Source organism: Glandiceps talaboti, chromosome 15 (assembly GCF_964340395.1).
Source record: "Glandiceps talaboti chromosome 15, keGlaTala1.1, whole genome shotgun sequence".
Classification (NCBI taxonomy): domain Eukaryota; kingdom Metazoa; phylum Hemichordata; class Enteropneusta; family Spengelidae; genus Glandiceps; species Glandiceps talaboti.
Window position 1 is genome coordinate 18,227,018 of NC_135563.1, and position 19,658 is coordinate 18,246,675.

At 32.5% G+C, this 19,658-nt stretch overlaps 1 protein-coding gene across 1 annotated transcript in view; it reads right to left on the bottom strand.

The window, feature by feature from the left end:
- Positions 1 to 19,658, bottom strand: part of LOC144446982 (guanine nucleotide-binding protein G(q) subunit alpha-like) — a 77,728-nt gene that overhangs the window by 45,619 nt on the left and 12,451 nt on the right. The gene's annotated exons all lie outside the window — the stretch shown is intronic.

A 19,658-nucleotide genomic window follows, 5' to 3' on the forward strand; every position in this document is an offset into this window, starting at 1 on the left:
ACTAGCTGTGTTAGAATGTACCAAGCTTCTCTATGATAGTACTCAATACACAGGCTTGACATCCATATGTAAATGATACAAATAAAATTCAGTGTACAAATTAATTGTTTGTCAACAAATTGTATTTGTTAGATGCTGAGTTGGAACAAACAATTCAAGGCCCATTATTCAATATATATATATATAAAAGGACTAACTCTGTCTATAGCTCTGCCAAACAAATAGTTTTCATGGCTAAATTGTTAATCCTTATTTGCCATATTGGACCAGCTAATGAGGTGCCTTTTAATATTCTTTCTTTTTTTAGGCAGCCATCATTTATTCTTTTTTTTCAATACCCTGCTTTTTAAAGCATTTGTGACTGTGCCATGTGCACAAGCCTATGAAAAAAAACTATTTGCATAAAAAAAGTTCATTTCTATATTAAATCAAATGATATTTCCAAGTTATTGACATGGAGAACAGTTTTTATGCGTTACGTTATAATTTTAGATTCCATTTTTAAATAGGAATACAGTTCATTTTTGGAACATAATTTTGTTACAAATACACTAATCTTTTAGGAGTATAAATTTTGTTCTTGATCATATGACTCATCACTGTTGATAGAGTTACGTTCATCAAATATTGCACTGCAACAGATCTTGATAGAATTTCCTCCTCTACTGATTGTTCAAATCATGGTTCACATACCAGTATTAAAACTGAACAAAGCTATGTACCAATATTCTGTTTTAGACTGCTTCAATATAATAACAGATAACACACGCAGACAGACAGTCAGAGCAAACAAACCAAATTTATATTTTATATTTCTCCCGCAATTTCAACAAAAGTTGCAAATTGTAGATTATTATTTTTCCTTGTTAGTTTGTTGACTTGTATCATTATAGTACGTAACATCGTTTCATTTTATATGAACAGCTGTCATTTTAATAACATTTATTACAAATGTAAATCTCATCAAATTGAACACTCACTATGGAAATGTATGTGACAGTGTGTATATAAGTGGATCATATTTGCTTCAAACTTTCTAATTGATGATACAATTTTTTTAACAATGAAGTGAACAGAAATGAGAATCAAGACAGCATCTCGACCATTTCATGATCCTAAAATTTGTCGTTTGGGGAAGAAAATAATTTTGTTCTTGATACTTCATATACTAACATGAACATTTCTACAATCAGCTGTCATCTTTTAGTGAATTTCACATGTGTTAATTTGTCACATTAGTGGCAGAAAAATGAGCTTACAAAATAGACGAACAGCTAGTTTAGGTTTCAAACACTATCAAATTTTTCCTGAACATTTCATTGTATGTGATAACAAGATGATAACATAGCAAAGAAAATGATATTTTATTGTATATATCTTTCTCATTTCAAATGCTACTCAAGTTTTTTTATCAAAATATTTCCATTTCACAAGGGCAACGATATCAGTGTATTTGTCATTTCAGTGCTGTGAAATGATTCATGAATCACTGTAGTTTAATAGTCAAAACATCACATAATAAAGTTGACCGTTGGGTTAGATTGGTACCTGAGTCCCTTGGGAGCTTTGTCACATAATCTGCAATGTTTTGAATTTGTTAATCATTTCAAATTTTGTGAAGGAAAATGCTGTTAACTTTTTAAAAAAATTTCCCAATCAATATGTCTCCCAAGTGCTATATGGACCTCACCACAGTTTCATAATCACTCACTCCAGTGACTATGTCACGTCACAAAAGAAAAAGAACACATTTGTGTTACAAATAATCATTCAAGTAAGAGATTGAAAATAGCCCATAGACTTGAGCAAGTCTAACTAGAGTGGGACGTTAAGTACTAAATTTATAAAAATCGCAATTCAAAAGTAACTTGTAGTAACGTTTGAGCAGGTCTACCATTGGATGTGACACTGTAGTTCCTAACGTTGAAAAGAAATATCAAAAAAACATCAATCTTCACAGGTGTCCATACAGAATCAGAAGGGTGCCCAGGTTTATTGTTTTGTAAATCAACTGCTGCAGGGTGTTTTATTGTTCCATATTAGGTATGACTACAAACAAGACCCACTGGTACAAAGACATCTCCTAAGTTCCTATTCCTAGGGTTAAATCAGACCCAAAGGTTAACTCTAAGTACTCTATTTTTAATCAGAATGTTCACACGTAGACGTTCCCTAGAGAAGGCATTCCCTGGGGCAGATACTGCTCACAGCATCTCATTTTCAGTCACGAATCAATTACTTAGCGAGAGGAACAACATGACTGTAGAAAATCAAAATCCTCCACAACAGAAATTATCAAATTATAAATTAAATTACTTCACAAAATGCAAATAGAAACTCTTCGCAGTCAGTGACTTCATTTTCAGGTTTCATTCCTTTATTCCACCTAATGTTCTTTTTACAGACACTATACGGAAAACTACACTGATTGATTCATGACGGCATCATTGCAGTATCTCTGTGTTTTCTTTATTTAATTAGATTCAAATGATGTCAACTGCTGCAGATTTATGACACACACTGTACGAACAATGATATCCAGTTATATCCCCCAGTATATTGTATTGTCAAACAGTTGTTAAAAGTATGCAAATTTGAAGAGGGAACAGCAATTACATAACATAATATTTTATTCCCTGAGGTATGCACATTGAAAGTAATATTCAATGTTACCTTATAGTAAGTGACAGTAAAATACATTATTTACTACAATTTGAAGCTACAATATTAGGAAGAAGAGCATTTTTCAAAGACAATGTTTTTTTCACTAACGTATGTATATTTATCCTAGACCCTTGGCTATAATCTGGCTCAACATGATAACTTGCAAATGGCATTGTCAAGTGAAATAGCCAAATCCCTGGGCTAATGCATGTTGAATATAATATTTGATGTCAAACTTGCAGAAACAGTGACGGTAAAATTAGCTTCATAGTTCCCTAGTAATAGTTATGCTTTAATTATTTTTAAACGAGAAATATATTTCATCAGCCAGCTTTTTATCTATATTCGGATACCGTAAGTTTGATGGGGAACCTCAGCTAATAGCTGAGGATTCAGAGAGATCCAAGTGCCTTTATTAAAAACACTATTTTTAATAGACAGTATGTGAAGAAACTCACTTTGATTTATGTGTGACAGTATGAAGTGCATAGTTCCTAATTTGTTTTCAAATCAGTGAATATTGGGTATAAAACACATTTTGTTCTAAATAGATTGTGGAAATTGATAGGCAGCTAATCATAGGTGTAATACATGTCAGCCCTGGTTGATAAAGAGCATGATTCGATGGTTATAAGCTCATCGTCACCTAGATGACTGACAGTTAGAAGATATAATTCGTACCGACATCTCTCAGCTAAACCATCATTATCACCTGATGGTGTAATCATATTATTTGATGGCAGATGGAAGTGAGGTTTTACTACTGTCATGAATTATCACTTCACACGTCAAGTTACAAATACTTCATCATGACACACACTCCTTGTGTAGAAAGTATTATAGCAATTACAACGTACAATTCAAATAAACAATCTGGACAACACACTGCCCTAGAATCCATGGTTAAAGTTTATAAAGGAAAACACACTGCACTAGAATCCATGGATATCTCTGATGCATAGATTCAGTGCTGTCTTGAGCAAGCCCTCAACAGTGCTATTTTGCACTATGTCACCTGTTGTCACTTTTAAAGTTAACAGAATTGCATGAGGGTCTAGCAACTAAACTAACTTGAATGCTTGCACAGAACATACTAGATATGTTATTATACATTCCTAAATATCAATCAAACATTAAATTTCACTTTCACAGAATTTCAAGTGCAATGTAATAAATGAATACACTCAGTTGAAATTCCATTATTGATACAGTAACATACACAGATGAGTTTGCATCAATAAAGCAAACTAAAATAAGTAGAATAGAAATGGACTCAATAAAGTTACCTTTTCAGAGTGCTGATTCCAAAAAGGAACCTTTATTCCTACAAACTAAAATACTACAACAAAATTATTCAAATTCAAACCTCACCTACATCTTAGTCCATCTCAAACTTTTACTTGTTTGTTTGAACATCATGTTTATCTCCACGGTAACTACTCAGGAAATATTGTTTTCAGCCTTCTTATCCGTATTTAATTGGTGAAGTTGAATAAGCCTATTACTGCCTACAATATTTATCCTGAAGGAAAGATTGCCATAACCCGATAAGATAATCTGGCATAAAACAGATGGATGGATGGAGCCAAATATGTTTGTCTCCTCTTGGGAGGATTATATCCTGTTGGGGTTTAAATTACTCCAAGATAAGAATAGCTATGGCCTATCTGATTAATGTGCAAATGAGATCTATATGCTGGAATTGTATTCAATGATACCAGAAACTATGTGTAATTTGAATAAACTTTACCATATGTATTACATCTAGAGCATCGGTTATATGATTGTCCCAAGGCACTGCCCAACGCGATACTAAATTATGTGTAACTTGAATAAACTTTACCATATGTATTACATCTAGAGCATCAGTTATATGATTGTCCCAAGGCACTGCCCAACGGGATACTAAATTATTTGTAATTTGAATAAACTTTACCATATGTATTACATTTAGAGCATGGGTTATGATGATTGTCCCAAGGCACTGCCCAACGGTATACTGTATATGATGTATCTCATGCTGCCCAGTGTATACCAAAACGAGGTTTCAAATTTCTGCTTTATGTGTAGGGTTCCATAGTATCACAAACAGTGATCAATTTAATAATACACTGTATGTATGTGCAGTGTGTAATTTAGACATTTGATATTTTAAACAGAATCTGTTGCTTAGATATCAAATTCAATGGAATATAATGTTAAACAGAATTTAAAGGCATGACACAATACTCTGTGAAATCAGAGTGAAATGGCTGATTTGATTCAAATTACCCAATGATTGAATTCCTTGTTTTTTCTACTTTAAAACAAAAGTCAAATTTCAGATCAATTCCATAACTGACTCACACGCACACGCACAGAATAAAAAAGATCAGAATTTTTTCCCCCAAAATCTACATTCTAGTGACCGAATAATCTCCTCGTGTTTTTTCCATTCAGAATACCTTCATGCAAACTTTATAAAGCCAAAGTACAAAATGGACAAAAAATCTACATCCAGAATCTCACTTTGAGTGCCAAGATGCAGAACATCTGAATATAAATTGATAGATTGATTCTGCGTCAGTTACTAAGTCCCACAGGTACCAGGTATAAAAGAATTCAACTAGTATATGGCATTAGGCATAAATGAACCAAATAAAACCATGGGCTTGCTTACAAAGATGAAGCTGAGTATACAGTCAGTAAAAATACAGATGAAATTTTCACTAGACTTATTTTCACTGAAACCATAAACACAAAACTAAGGAGTAAATGAAATGCCTTCTTGTACATGAACATAATGTACAAGTCTGGTAATCAGTAAAAATTAGTCTTTGAGAACTACGTGAAGACTGTAAAATTTTCTAGTGGCAAAATTGCCTAGGCCAGTTTACAGTTTAAAACTGAAAACTCATGCTACTTTATTCTCCTTATTAAAACACAGTTATTACAATTATCTCTTAGATATTATTTCCATATATTTTCCTTCATTCTATCAAGTCAAATACAAGTGGCCAAAGGGGCCTAATTGTCACTATAAGTCGCTACAAGCTGTTTAAGTTTTGAAAAACAAAAAATATCACGTTTATCCTAGAATGAATTCCCAACAAGGAGCATGCACTACCCTGGAGCATCAAATTATGTGTATCAGCTCTACTTTGAATTCTCCCCATCAAGGAAAAGCCGAGTTAAGTTTTTTTTTTTTTTTTTTTTTAAAAAACCCTTATCTATAGTCAGTTAAAGTATAAAATGAAATGTCCCATCTGGGACACCTTACAAATACTGACGATAATAGCAGGTAGAACATGGAGCGTATTACTTGTCATTATGAGTTCCCAGGTTTTTTAAGATTGTATCCATCGAACTTATACTATACATTGTCTAGAAAACTACGGCATGTAATATACCAGGGTTCTAAAACCACTGCAAACATACATCTTGCATCTTCCCTAGCTTCAAATTTTCAAAGGCATTAACTGATATCTCATTGACTGACAATACTTCATAATTTGTAATATTTACAAGTACATGTAATATAATTAGTATTTGTTTCAATCAGTCAATTAATCAATCAATCTCTCTCAAATTTCTACAGCACTTGTCTCACTTAAGAGCAATAATTTGTTTATGAATAAATTATGTGTCATACAGTTATGTGATCAAAATTTCAATCAACAAATAGGTAACTATATATAGCTGTAAGACTTGTGAATGTCCTTATATTGTGCATCAAGATCTCCCAAATCATACCAGTCATGTGTCAAATTACAGCATGTATTCATTGACCATAGATCAAATACTTAGTTAACGTTAAAACAAATTGTGCAACTTGTGGAACAAACCAATCTGAACGTAACATTTGTGTATGAGGGCAGTTGTACTTAATTCTATATTTCTTATGACTGACCATATATTTCTTCAATTTTGAGAAATTCTAAAATTGATGTCCTCTATGGTAGGATTTGGAAACACCATAATGTCACTGATTTGTATGATGGCAAACCCAAGAACATGTATCTGCGCGAAAAAGTATTCTTTATTGCCAAAATTAGGTATTACAACAAATGATTCAAAGTTTCCTTCTGACTTAAATTGTTATTTCAAAGTCATTCAGACTGCTAAAATATGATAATTAATAGAAAGAATTACCAACATGTACACAAGCAGTTACTTTTTTTATAGTTTTTTTTTTCTGTTTTTAACCGACTGGCCGACCCATCATTTTTACAGTGCTATGATGGGAAACATAGAACTATGTATTGGCACCCTAAGATCATATCAAATATTAACTCTTATACATTTCATTTCAATGTTGTGTATGTATGTGTGTGTATTCACCATGACAACAGATACCCACTTGACTTTATACAGATTCAACTTTAGTCAACTCAAAGAATGACCCATAAAAAAACTGGTATACTCCAAATAAATTTTCCAGTTGTTAACTTTCGAATAAATGACAACCCTGTCAATAGATCAAGCTAATAAATCCATCAACAAATATAGCTATTTTTACAGTGGCAGGTATTAAACACTAATACAGATTTCACTTTGTAAGTGTTGACACAATGTCTACTTTGTTCACACAAAACCGTTCCAAATGATGACTAATAAGGTAGTGATTTTATCATAGTCAAGACTTAAGGTATTGACAAAAGAAGCTAGCGAGGCAGGGAGATGAATCTAGAATAACAGTCTTGGTTAATACTCTGCAGACAACTCCTTGAGAATACTATACTAGATTCTCATTCTAGTCATATCTTAGCCTATCACGAATAATTCCAGCTGTCATTGAGATGACATTTACACGCTTGTCTTTTCCAGTATGTTGATGGGACAAATGTGACTGTTTTGTATAACAGCCTACTGATGCATTAGAATTGATTAATGTTACCATCTCTTCTGTAATGTATTTTGATATGATGCTGTATTCCAGGGAGGACAAGTCTTTGATTGAATGTCCTCTTCAACCTATTCACTTGGGATATCTTCATTCTCTTGGTGTACTCCATATATCTTGTCTCAAAACAGAATTCCTCCTAATCCCTACGGTTTCCATGTGGTGTAAGTTGTTGTAATGGCAGGAAAATGTGACGTAAACAACAAGTTAGGATTGTGAAAGTTGTCAAAAGCAAAGTTGTAGGTTACATATTAAGTACCAATAGTCTTACAGAGAATTTAAAATCTCAAATGTTGACAGGGTTGCTGCAGATGATGTTTCAAATAGAGTTAAGGTAGTTTATATTATGGTACTCTCAATGACAGACTGGGTTGAGAAGTAGATGCAAGGAAATTTGTAGATGCGACTGGCAGAGATTGGATTTTTAACTTATCAGGGCTATGGAAGTAACATTATTGTGTTACTATAATACTGGCAGATATCATATTAACCTGTATGGCTGCCAACAGGGTTATGAAACTTGTCAAAAGAAAAGAAGGTTATGAAACTTGTCGAAGGAAAAGTTGATGTAGATAGACATTAAATAAATCTCAAAGATCATAACATGGCTGCAGACATGGTTATGAAACTTAATTTGTCACAAGCAAAATTGTTGTTGATAGCTGGAAGACATCATAACTTCAATGGCTGACAAAGTTGTGAAAGTAAATCGTAAGCAGGTCGTTGTTGTAGGGTATAGTTTGTTATAGATTATAGAGCCTATATACTGGCAAAGATCATAACCTGTATGGCGATTATGGGTTACGAAACTTGCCACTAGCGAAGTATGTTATAGAAGATTCTATATTGGCAGAGATCATAACCAGTATAGTTGACACGGTAACAAACTAGGTTGTTTTAAGCAGAAATGTAGATAGTAAGAAGATAGAAATACACAAAGATGGTACAATGACATGGAATACCTGACCTTGACAATTTAACAGGATTTTGTTATTAGCCAAAGTTGTAAAGTGTAAAGACGATATATGTATCAAAGATTAATTGCACTGATGTATGTGCATACTAACAATATTTGCACTGCAGTGCATTATACCAAAAATAGTATTGCATCCCCGTATGCAAGTGATATGCAAATAAGGTCACAATCGTTCATTGTACATGAAAATGCATGATCGTACATCATCATTTTTAGAGAAATTTGGTGATTTGGATAAATGTATCTAATAACAAAAGAACTCCATGCTGTAAAGAACACTGCAAGCACTCATGCAAATATTCCAAGTATGCCATATTTGACTTAACTTTCATGTCACATGGGGTTCTGTTATAGTCTTTGGAAAGAAGAATATATACAATTTGTATTTGAAGTATTTTTATTAGATATCACAATGCATGTCTAGGTACAAAGCCTCAATTAGAGAACACATGTGTTTTCAATCAAGAAAATATAATTTTTGTACAGCCTGTACACTTTCTAATTCTTGCACTGTAATGATGTTGAATTAACAATTTACCTCAATGAATGTATTTTGTCATTTGTGAAAAAAAAATTGAAAAGTACTGAACTCTTCCAACAATATCAGTTTTTCAACTATTTGTCAATGTAGTAAATGAATGAGAAAACAGCTTGAATGAGTTTCTGACAGGTTTGACACCCCAGTGAGCCTCTCACTTGGACTCGGAAACAGTAACAATTCAAATGAACATGTAAAGGAACGTACATGCGATAGAAGCATGTGAATGTGACTCAATTGACAAAATAGGAGACTTGAATAGATAATAATCTCATACTGACTTAGGTTATATTCTAAAGAATCTATAAAAATGGCATATCACAACAAGTTTATCTCTTGGAGTCAGACCAAAGTTAGAGCAGCTTTTTTTTTTCGCATTTCGTTCTTCCTCCCTTGCACTATTGGCATGTAAGGTATCAACTCAATCTATATCCTCGTGGTATGGCAAGCACAGTTTCAAAAGTGTTTGCTAATAAGAAACAGCCATTCAATATTCCATCACTTTTACATGTATACAAGTCTGCACATCAAGTGGTGATAAACTACAGATGAAAATAACATATTTTATTCAAGTGGAACACAGCATCCCTGGAGTATTACAGTGCGCTTTAAAGCTTTGGGCAAAACCTGGGCACCTTTTGACACAGACATAAGCAATTTGAATTTGCATGAATAAATACACCACAGTACGATAGATTACTTTAACTGAAATACCTTGGATTCCTCTTCTTTAGTTTGTCTGAATTCTTTATCATCTGAAACTACAAAGTACGGTGAATGTTAAATAACTTTATCCACCTTCTCTAATTCTATTACATTTCCATCAATGATATTTATAATTTTGTGGGTTTTGGGTGTTTTCTTGTTGACAGATAACATTATCTAGACAGCGCTACAAAAATGATAAGTACAGCCTATACAGCCTATACCAGATGTAAACTGAATGTGGCAAAGTTTTGAGATTGTCGTTCCTACAGACAATTGTTGGAATACAACAGAACATATGTAATAAATTATTTTTTCTCATTGATTGCTATTTGCTCATTGCTGTTAGTGATCTCCTGGCCAACCATAACATGTACTGTGACATTTGTTGAGAATGTAAAAAAAAAAATGAGCGCATCGTCGTACCACTTTAGACAACATTTCCTGACAAGAAACTATTTTTTCCTTTTTAGTGGCCTACAAAATATGCCAATAATTTATTAAAACTAAGAGCTACATCAATAATATTTTCAGGACAAGTGCGCTTTGGTATCGCAAATGCATGTATCAAATTATATTGAATTTGAAGTGTGCATTCTTGAGATATAGCCTAATTACCGAAAACCATTTATTATGTAAATTTCTCGTTAATATGCTTGGGAAGTTTACCGAAACCTAATAAGTTCTTGTCACTACCCTACAGAACACATGCAATAAATTTCGTTTGAATTGAGCCAGTCGTGTTTTAGAAAATGGTGATAAAGTCGCACCACTTTAGACGACATTTCCTGACAAGAAACTATTTTTTTTCTTTTTTGTGGCCAATCGAAAATATGCCAATAACTTATTAAAACTAAAAGCTACATTAGTAATATAATATTTTCAGGACAGGTGTGCTTTGGTATCGCAAATGTGTGTACCAAGTTATAATGAATTTGAAGCGTGCATTCTTGAGATATAGCCTAATTACCAAAAATCATTAATTACGTAAATTGCTCAAAACGATGACACAGACAGACAGACACACAGACACACAGACTTCCACCCATAAATATATCTCTTCCTTATGGAAGAAAAAAATGAAATAATAACACATGCTACATTTCATATGTTTCTTTATCCAATTTAGCAATTTGAAAATACCCAAAAGATCTAGTAAAATACCTCCTTGCTTATCATTGACAGGATAATAGACCATTCCAGACTGCAAACAGGAAATTGAGAATACAGCACCCTTGCTCAAATTGGGGGTATCATGACCCCATAGTACCATTTCTTAAGAGCTTTGTTCCTTTTTTATTCTGTAGAAGTGTAAATCAGGGATGTTTTTCATATTGTTCTGACACTGAGGAAAGCAGTGCTCTATGATTAACCAAGTAGCCTATACCATGTATATCCCAAGGTACACACAGACAGGAAGTAGAGCACCACCATGGCAAATTTTTCAAAGGCCTATTACTTTCTAATTATTTGCATTAAAAAATGTGTGATCATACTTAATATCTCTTTCCAGCAGGGGGTATTTTTTTTTGTATACAAAAAAACTACAAGTTGGGTAAAACAGAATATTTACTTCATTCTTAGCACTCACGTAGCACTTATTGTTGAAGCCTATTGATTTGCATATGAAGTGTTTAATTAGCATTTTCATTTGAATGTCACATCTGGGCAGGAACATATGAAAGCCAGATTGTTTTTTCATATTTCATAATCTTAAGTATGAAATTATAGTCCATACAAGTATTTTAATTACCATAAGCACAAGTACATCTGGGCAGGAACATATGAAAACCATTTTAGTTTCACATTCTGTAAAAGTTGGTTTGAAATCAATCCATCCCTAATAAGCCAATACAACAAAAACAAACAAAAAAAGCTAAATAAACAGTATAAAGTGTAAACAGATAACCAAAATATCAATTTTCATAACCTGGAAATAATATTGTTATTTTTTTCAAAGATAAGTACTAATCCACGATTAGTCTGGTCTCTAGAGCTTATCAGCTTTTCAATTCATACCAGATGAAAAGAAATTGGCAACTAGAATGAAGTTTACCATGATATTTATTCCAAACTGGGAAGAAAACAGCAACCAAACACAAGAATATTTTCACTAGATTTAGATTCAATTTGCTAAGTGTTTCTTTAACAAAAGGTACACAGGTGAGGTTTGTAAGTTAATAATTACAGTATAACAAAATCGTTTAATACCACCACATGACAGTAAGTGCATTAACCATTGAAAACTGTCAAACATAGTAAAAGAATGAGACTATATGGTAACTATTGTCTATGACACAACAGTTACGTCTTGTATAAACATCAATTTTCAATACTACTCTCGCCATTCAATTAGTAAATGTAATCTTGTACACGTTCAGCTATTCAGAAATCTTCCTTTTAAGGTCAACTATTAGCATATTCATGCTCTCCCTTATATAATGTAAGCGGATAAGTCTGTACTCTTGACATCCGCCTGTCCACTACGTGTTGCATTTTTAAATTTAAAATATCAGGAGTTGAAAATCTACATATTGCATTTCCTTTACTGTCACTGACTTCTCTTTAACCATCTACGCTTAAATCGATACTTTTTTTCTTTTTACTAAAATGGTAATACAATCCAGTATTTTACAGAAAAACTAGTTTTCACTCGAGTAGGCAATATTTTTGAGTCTGGAATCAATTAAACCTTACCATATTGTAAATATCATTATTCAAATTAAATCAATACTAGTACTGAGAGCTTAATAAAATCACTATTGGATGTGAGAATTGGTGAAAACAGTGTCTGTAGTAATTGTATGTGTACATACTTTCAAGCAAGAACTCTTCCTTCTTGTCTACATCTACATAGCACACTTTTAAATTAACAATTGCCAATTATTACAATTATTAATTATCAGAATTAACAATTTTAGTCTACATAGAACTTTAATTCTTAAAGCCTTAAGTCTATGTTCCTTGTTAATTATTTGTTTGTAAGAAGTCATTTTAACACAGATAAGTATTACCCTCACAATTCTTTCATTGGATGCAGAACATAACAAATGGTTATGTAATTATGGCAACACAGGAAATCTGAATGTGTATTGAGCTATCAATCAAATAGAACTTTCATTCAAAGATCTTTTCATTTCAGACTACAATCAGTTTTTTTATTGACATTACCAAGCACATGTTGAAAGCCAAGTGACAGTCTATTAGCCAAGTGTGGTGATCACAGCATTTGCAGATTGTTAATAGCGTGCAATGTAACTCTTCATCAAATGTGTTCTTTTTTAATGATCATATGTGAATCAAATACCCAATCCATATCACTTCCCTTCAGAAATTCATCAATCCTAACCAAAACTTATATCAGGATAGCTGCATTATGTAGATAGCAAGTAGAACAACTAAATATATCACCCTTTACAGGAAAAAAGTACTTATGAGTAAAAAATAACACAAAATAATGACTTTAAACGTATCTACGATCATGCAACCATTTCCTTAACAATAGTTGGCAGAATACACATCAAAACACAGATTCATTGGTAAAAAGATTACTTTCTATTGCTTTTTCGGAACCATAGTATCAAATAAGGAGAGTATTAAAAAGTAAATATCAAATGTTTGTCAGACTTTGACAATTCTCTTATTGAAAACATTATCCACTCTCATCTTAGTACTGTTTAGCATATTTGCTACGTGAGTGTTGTGTGATAGATGCATAAAAAATAGAAACTTAACAAATACATTATATTCATGACTGTTATTCATAATATACCATAAGTCGACCTCACATCAAAAGTGTTATTATAGAGGTGGGTACTTGATATTTGTCAGGGCTTTTTATATTTCCTTTCACAAACAAGGACTAATGGTCAATAACATGAACAATAGCCATAGCAACACAAACAGGAACAAAAGTTGAAGCTGTTGCTAAGTAACTCATGGTATCCAATTAACTAGCCATGGTGACAGCAGTGTAGTCATTATTTGACCAAATTAAGTTTAAATAGGATCATGGAGAGCATGGTAATGTTACCATGGAAACCAATAAACAAGAGGCCATCTTTAAACCTTACTGCCAAAAGCAATTATTCGGTTTAATTGTACAATGAAGTGCAATAAAGACTTTTTTCTGCGTAATTGCAAACTTTAACTTTTGAATGATTCTGATCATAATAATCATTATTGATGTTGATAAAAAGTAGCAACCATTATAGCTACATCGGCATCTAATTGACTCACAATCAATTCAAATTTTTCTCCCAATTGGAGAATAATGTTAGGATTTACTAAAAATGAAAAGAAACTCACCATGACACACTTTACATTTGTACAAATGTATAATATGTTATCTTTGCTTACTGAAAATATTAGACTATGTAACACTATTTGAACATTTTTAATAGTCTTCTGTAGTGTTACATTTGTCATCATTTAGCTTTTACATATTTTAAAAATTATATTTTATTGTCTTTTAAAATACTTAATTCAGAATATATTATGAGTCTGTAGTTTCCAGATGTAATTTAGTCAATCTCCAATGTATTTTTTTTATGTGGATGGCAATAAAGGATATTATTATTGGATACTTTCAATCATCAAAATAGTATTGACGTGAGCTGGAGATGTATTGAATTTCTATAATTTGAGGGCTTTGATTACATAATTTGGTTGCTCCTAGAAATCATGAAATGAATATCACAAAACAACGTTGGCTGATTATGTACACTTACTTCAATCAACAATTGTATACTTCACTCAACAATATGTGATATTCCAGAGACGTTTTATGTAATATGTATATTTATCTAAGTCAGGGAGATACACTATTTGTGCCATGCTACTAGCTACAGAATGGTTTCTGCTTCTGATGATATGAACGATTGTTGTTATGGTGATACTTATCAATTGTTTGTACTTAGACTTACCAGAAGCTTATGTGTACTATTGATATAGCCTTACGTGGCTGGCCTCATAAATTGAAAGGCTGGCTTCATGGTCATTTTGACACCTGTTATAGCATAATGATATTTGATTGGCTGCAACCAAATCTGGTTGCACTGTGCAGGATATTGGGCAGTTTAGTACAGTGGTTTAGAAGCCTGAAACTAGTTTCTTATGTCCCTGCAGTCTGAGAGTGTCAGATCAAATCGATCCCACAATCTACGCCAATGTGCAAGTTAAATTTTGGCTTTGCCAGAATATAAAGAAAACATGAGAAAAATAATCCAACACACCAATGATGATATATCTCACACTCATATAGGGAATTACTGCCACAGGCAAATATGAGACAAATTCCAGCGTGATATCCCATCTCGTCCAATTGGGGATACTAATATCATGGGATTCTATTAGTTTCTAGTTGGTTTTCTAAAGTTCTATGAAACTGTCACTTTTGAATGACTGAGCAGCAAATGTATTTACAAAATTAATTGTAATGTATGAAACAAATGACCTATTCAAGATGAGTTTTGAGTCATGTATTTAACACATTAATTTTTGAAATAGTATATATTGGAGAAAGAACGTATCATTTGCATGGTCATTAAATGTGATACTCATTATTTATTTCTGATTATTGACTAATGTTAACTAAAAGATTCACATAAACACTTATGAGTAACTGATATTTTGCTGTTGATATTTCAGTCACTGTAATAACAGCAATCTTTTAAATCACTGAAAAATAATTAATATACACAGAAATACAAAAGATTAAGATGACTGAAAAGGTAAAGCAAGATAACTTTTTTTGAAGGTGAGACAGGATGTATATAAAAGGCCCCCTAACTTCATGGTGTTTATTGTCAAACTTAAATGTGTACAGTGAACAATGCAGCAATTCCTCTATGAAAATCCATGACAAAAATGAGCGAGCAGCTGACCATTTTGGTAATAAATTTGGTATGTATGGATGTGTGAACCTCTTGGGAATGCATGTGTTGTTACAGAAAGTTGACATTCATACATGGTATAAACAATTTTGGACAAAATATTATCGAACTGGGGCTTTTCCGTTACTTGTACTGAAAAGCTGTTACTCTTCATTATTGAGTATAGTAAGTTGAGGTGCTTACTAACAACAACCATACACGTGGCCAGTTTGATCTGCCTTTATATTCAACAAATATATCAAATTCATACATTTAACGATTTTACAAGTTTTATTTCATGTTGTTGAACAATGAATGGTATACTTACCCAAGGATTCTATCAGCAAAGTTATGTGAGTAAAAAGTAATAAAAACATCACATCTATCAATCAAATGTACACATTCAATAATAATGTCAATTTCTGCCACTTATAATTAAGTTCAACTAAAAATAAAATACATGTACTCTTAGGAAATAATTATTAGTACTTGGTGTAATGAATGTGACAAAAAGAGTAACTGTAAGATTAATTTTCATTCAAATATCACATTTTCAGCAAAAATTACCTTTTCATTACTTCCAATATATGTCATGCCTTAAAGTGATTTTAATTTTCTGATCAAGCTCTGGCCTTTTGATATTTAATAGTTATTTCATTAATAATGGAGGGATATTTTAATTAATGGTCTCATTACTTTGTCATAATATTGTTTATGCCCTCTAGGAGTATAATGTTGCTTGTGCAGTAAATTCACGGAAAAGCAAATTGATTGTCATTGCCCTTACATTTAAAGTCCGATGTTTGAATACCACATTCACACATTTGCTATAATGTATCAGTGGAACCAGATAAATGATTAGACCAAATTTTTGTATTGTTTTGTTAATGTTCAGGACCACCTTTTCCTCTAGTTCTGCCATATTCTCCTGCACTATCATCAACTGCTATACATACACAGCTGATTCACGCCATGCATGATGATTACTTTTTTGCAAATATTTCCAATTGGTACACATATATTTCCGTTACAAACTAACTAGTCATTTGTCACAAGGTTGACATGAAGTACATTTAAAGATACAGAGTACGGAAGTAAAATAATTTGTCATTGATTTATATGCAAATGTGGCATTTAATTATGCAAGCAACCATGCCATTCCATTACCCCTTGCATGGTCCACAAGGATATATAGAATAGGAAGAAATATTCCAAAGTACAGGAATTGTAGATGAGAATCGGAGAAAAGACAATCATGGCATCTGTATTGAACACATGGGGCGACATATTTTTTGAGTCAGTTTGTTTAATTCATATGACCCATGAATTTTAGGAATGCTTGAAGCGATATTGTCATATCGTATGTTTGACTAAAAGGCTCTTTGCATGTGTCCATTACTTGAGTATTATTTGCTCTTTGGATTACAATCTCAAATTATAGTACACTCAAACTTTAACATTCAAAATATACAAATCAAACTTGTGACATATGCCATTTGATTTGACAGGTATATGTGACTTGCTTCACCGGACATCACACTTGGCAGCTTTTCTCAGATTATGAAATGCTTCATTGAGCAATACTTCTGACACTTTCTGACAACACAGCTCCACTGTGAATACCCAGAACAGCTGCATTATCCTCAGATGAAGAACTCACATATTCTATTTAATACATTTGCAGTCATGAATGGCATAAATTATGTGGTCCACAGTTAAACATTCATGTTCATGTATTATGGATTATGTGTGTTGTAGCCAAATGGTTAGCAGGACCCTGGCTGGCTGGCGCCAAGTCTGCATATTGCAGTGTAGGTTTAATACTTGGGCTAGACTTATACCACAGTTGTGCCCATGTCAACCCAGTAGGACAGAGACAGTCATTTGAAATATCTAATCATATGCACTTAATAGTGACAACAAGTACTTTATGTGCCCCAGGGAGTTGATGAATTATATTAAGGCTGTACCCTTTTAGGTATGTGCCATGGGTAATAATTGTACAATGTTTTATATCATCAATTCTGGGAAAGAGCTTTTATGTGCATTTAATTGTAGAATGTAAATTCGTTTAATGGTTACCTTCTTCTGAAAAATTTGGTCCTGCAAATGATACCAAAATAATTCATTAGATTTTTATAGGAACAAAGTACCCTGCTAGTATGGTACTGATTCATATGCATTGATGAATGCAGATTCATCAATTCAAATCAAAAGTTTTAATCTTTCATATTTATCATCAAAATGCACAGCATTAACAAAATTGTTAGAATAGCACAAAACATTGAAATGCTTAAACTGACAATGATTGCAATAACAAATCACAATGGCAGCTAGTACTGTAGTACATAGGGTGATGTTTTATTTCAATTAAGATTAAGAATATCTCAAAGGACATTCCATGGTATAATATAGTTTACTCTTCCTTAAGGTAGAATGCACCTTTGTGACAAATTTTACTGCAAAAAAAGCATGTAAAATCTCTCCAAACTTTGCCATAAGAAAGGCTGCTTCTGTTCCTTTTGGAATAATCAAAGAAATTTAGGGGTCCACAATCTTCTTTTCAAGGAAGTTAATTTCAGTCCCCTAACACACAGTCTTTGATAATGGCCATATCAGTTTTTAACATACCTTATAATTTTGATAACATTTTAGAATTTTTGAATTAGAGTTTTCTTGAACAAAGTACCAGCAAATGTTTTAAAGACTTTATTTCAAAGTTGCATTCTATATTTACACAAACTAGAACCATATCAACACAAACTAGAACCATATCAACAAAAACTGGAACAATATCAACACAAACTAGAACCATATCAACACAAACTAGAACCATATCAATTAACACAAACTAGAACCATATCAACACAAACTAGAACCATATCAACACAAACTGGAACAATATCAACACAAACTAGAACCATATCAACACAAACTAGAACCATATTAACACAAACTAGAATCATATTAACACAAACTAGAACAATATCAACACAATCTAGAACCATATCAACACAAACTAGAATCCTATTAACACAACCAGCTCCCTTTTAATACACAAACTATAGTCAGATGCACATAAATACAATACAGCCAGTTGCAGCAAAATAAAAAAACCCTAAACGACGACAATTCACTGGTGAATTTGAAATAAGCCAGGCTTTTTTTTTTAATTCTGATGTTCATTTGTTAGGCTTTACACTTATAATCACTATCTAAATAGTTTTGAAAAATAAATGAGCAAGATGTGGCAGTAAAATGAACTTGAGTGCTGTGTTAACAAGCTGTCTGTTTGCACTGCCATATGCAATCCTGAGTTCTGCACCATTCCCTAGAGAGTATGGATTGTATCCCTATGGAAGCATTGTATAAGATATACTGAAAGTCATTACAATAAGGCTATTGTGAACATTTTACTGACGTCATTCATCAGACCATTAACATGGAATTTCAGTTTTTCTTCGTACTTTTAATTTTTATGGGAGGGAGGGTTCATCTAATATTTAAAAGTAGTATGTCTGGGACAGATTTTTTATCCTGCCCAGAAGGAAGTCATTACAATTTATGGTTGTTTAAACAATAAAAGATTCAACAGCAAATTACATGTACATAAACCATTCCCCTGTTAATGTCAATAAAACACATTTATGTGCGTTCTAATCAACAAATTCTAAGTTACTCTTCGTATGGTTTAAATAGGCTTATAAATAAAAAGGATCGATGTTTCTATATGTTTGAAAACCAGCAATACCCACACATAAAATATTTTTTTTAAAATATGGACAGACTGTTGTAAAAAGTATTATCAGGCATAAAACTTTATGTTCTATTTTATAGATAAACGATAAAAGGAGGTGAAAGGACAAAGAGCATCATATTGGAGTAGATATTTTCACAGAAGAATTTAGACGGATTACAAGGGTTGTTTTTATTATCTGTCTGGCATATGACTTAACATCTGTTGTGTAATGACTTGGACACATGAAAAGAATTTTAATAGAAAGGGATGAAGAATAGATC